Source organism: Microtus ochrogaster, chromosome 7, assembly GCF_000317375.1.
Source record: "Microtus ochrogaster isolate Prairie Vole_2 chromosome 7, MicOch1.0, whole genome shotgun sequence".
NCBI classification, from domain to species: Eukaryota; Metazoa; Chordata; class Mammalia; order Rodentia; family Cricetidae; genus Microtus; species Microtus ochrogaster.
The window spans coordinates 29,150,318-29,153,683 of NC_022014.1; positions in this window are offsets into that span (position 1 = coordinate 29,150,318).

The following is a 3,366-nucleotide window of genomic DNA, read 5'->3' on the forward strand; positions in this document are numbered from 1 at the left end:
GTAGTTGAGGAATGACCTTGAATTCCTGATACCTCCCAAGTACAAAAACTACAGACATGCATGTATGCATGTCATTGCCATACTTGCCCTAAGTTGGTTCTAATATTGTAATAAATTAAAGGCCCCGTCGAAAAGAAAATGCAAGCCAGGCGGTGCTGACGCACGCCTTTAATTCCAGCACTTGGGAGGCAGAGGCAGGCGAACATCTGTGAGTTCAAGGCCAGCCTGATCTACAAGAGCTACTTCCAAGACAGTCAGGGCTACACAGAGAAATCCTATCTCAAAAAAAACAATAAATAAATAAATAAATGAAATGAAAAGAAAATGCATTATGATCTGATACATAAATGCTGAGGAAATTCAAAACAGGAAAAACTGTCATGGAGTTAAAAAAAAATTTTTCCTAGCCTAGAGGATGTCTCAATTTACAAAGCCTAGGCCGGGTGGTGAAAGGGGAAGCAAGGATTCTAATGAGAGGAGGAAGGAGGTAATGGATGAAAAAAGATATTGCAAAATATAAAAAAAAAAAAGCCAGGTGGTGGTGGCGCACGCCTTTAATCCCAGCACTCGGGAGGCAGAGGCAGGCGGATCTCTGTGAGTTTGAGGCCAGCCTGGTATGCTCATTAAAACAAAATGATATATGTATTTGATATGCTAATTAAAACAAAAGAAAACCTCCTAAAGAGGCTTGAGAACTTCCAGAAAGCTGGCTATGGGAAGGTTCCTGGATGGCGGCCCCCCTGGACAGGGCCAGGGTGTCCCAACCCAATGCTCCTATTCCTCACCCCAACCATTTTCATCTGTATCCTTTGTAATAACATCCTTAACAATATACTGTAAACGTACCTGCTAACTCTGGGGCCATCCTCGTAAATTAACTGGATCCAAGGCGAGGCTGTGGGAACCTGACTGAGAACTGGTTGGTCAGAAACATTGCTAAAACAATTGACTTTGGCGCCTGAAGTGAGAAACAGGCAAGTTGTGGGGACCAAGCCCTTTCTAGGCAGATCATGTAAGAACAATGGAGTTAAAGGACTCCCCATTAGTGTTAGCTGTACTTTGTGTATGCACGCAGGTGTGTGTTTGAGATTCGTGTATTTTCAGTATGAAGTGGGTATGGGGCCCAGAGTCAGAGCTAAAAGTCTTCCCCAATCAATTTCCACTTGCTTTATTTTTATTATTATTTTTTTTTTATTTTGGTTTTTTGAGACAGGATTTCTCTGTAGCTTTGGAACCTGTCCTGGAATTTGCTCTGTAGACCAGGTTGGCCGCAAACTCACAGAGATCCACCTGCCTCTGCTTCCTGAGTGCTGGGATTAAAGGCATGCGCCACCATCATCTGGCCTGTATGTTACAGAATCTGCTGTATCTCAGGCTGGCTTGAAACTTGGAGCCTCTTGCCTCAAGTCCTAGGACTACAGATATGCATTTTAATGTTTTATTTATTGATTTAGAAACAGGGCCTCTGCAGCCCAACACTAAAATGTCAAGGCTGGCCTTGAACTCCTAAGATTTTTGCTTTCAGCCCCCAGTACTGTGGTCACAGGTGTGCCATCACCTCGATTTAGAGGGTTTGTTTTGACTTAGATTATTTATTTTATGTATATGAAGGTTTGGCCTGCATGATTCTATGTGTATTACACACATGCCTGGTGCGCTTCCGAGGTCAGGAGAGGGTGTTGGGTCACTTGGAACAGGAGTTATAGTTACTTGTGACCCACCATTCAGATGCTGAAAAGCAAACCTTGGTCTTCTGCAAGAGTAACAAGCACTCTTAACTGCTGAACCTCTCTCTAACCTCTTGTTTTTTGTTTATTAAGACAGAGTTGCATCTGTAGCTCAGGCTCACCTAGAACTTGCTGTGGGAACCAGGCTGGCCTCCAACTCAGAGCAATGCTCCTGCCTCATCTTCCTGAGTTCTGGGATTACAAATGTGAGCCACTAGGTCTGGCTTGAGGTTGGTAGTATTTCCATGTTGAGCAAAGGTCAGAGAGTTGGAACTTACCTCTAGTTCCTTCAAACAAAGGTTCCACCTTTAGAACAGAGTAGTGCTCTCAAACAACAATAACAAAAAAGGGGGCGGTCGGGTGGCGCAAGCCTTTAATCCCAGCACTCGGGAGGCAGAGGCAGGCGGATCTCTGTGAGTTCGAGACCAGCCTGGTCTACAGAGCTAGTTCCAGGACAGGCTCCAAGGCCACAGAGAAACCCTGTCTCGAAAAACCAAAAAAACAAAAGAAAAAAGAAAAAACAGAGTAGTGCTCTCTCAACAGGTGTGGCTAATAGATCTTTCCTACCTCAAACAAAAGTCTAAGGATCCAACTAAGTTCCAGTTCTCTTAAGGAGATAATGCCAGATTCCACCCAGGGAGTGGTTTGCCTACAGAATGTTTTGGTCCAGCGGTTAAGAGCACTGACTGCTATTCCAGAGGTCCTGAGTTCAATTCCCAGCAACCACATGGTGGCTCACAACCCCCTATAATGAGATCTGGTGCCCTCTTCTGGCCTACAGAATGTTTTGGTCTAGGGTATAAGTGTGACTTGTTTTGTTCTAGGGACTTCACATTTAACTACTTTAACTACGACTGTAGCCGCGACCTTCAATTGGTCTGTTCATTTCCTTGTATCATGTTAATGCAGTCTTTTGTCTTACTCCTACTTTTTGGGGCCAGGGGTATATAAAGCAGTTGGAAATTAAACATGGGTGAATTTTCACTGGAATTCCCTCCTGATACTATCCTATATGTTTCTCCATTTTATTTTCTTTCGTGTCTTCATATTTTTTAATAATATTTTCTAAATCCCCATGCCTCCATCATGGCAAGAGGCAAGAGGTATTTTTGTTGAGGTTGGTCCCTGACAATTTCTGTTGTTTAATTTTAACTTATACATTTAACTTTATGTGTATTTTGCCTGAACATATATATGTGCACCATATGCGTCCCTGGTGCCCAGGTAGATGAGGAATAAATATTGGATCCCCAGGAACTGGGGCTATATATGGTTGTAAACCACCATGTAGTTCCTGTGAACCAAAACTTGATCCTTCAGAAGAGCATAAACTGTGAGCCATGCCCTAGTCCCTTTAGATTGCTTTCTGTTGTTATTGCCATTCTTGTGTTATTTGGGGACTAGAAATCAAACCTACATCATCCCAAAAGCCAGGCTCTACCTAGCCCCAGCTAGATTTTTTTTTTTTTGAAACCCAGGGCCTTGGGCTGGAGAGATGGCTTAGTGGTTAAGAGCATTGCCTGCTCTTCCAAAGGTCCTGAGTTCAATTCCCAGCAACCATATGGTGGCTCACAACCATCTGTAAAGAGGTCTGGCGCCCTCTTCTGGCCTTCAGGCATACACACAGACAGAATATTGT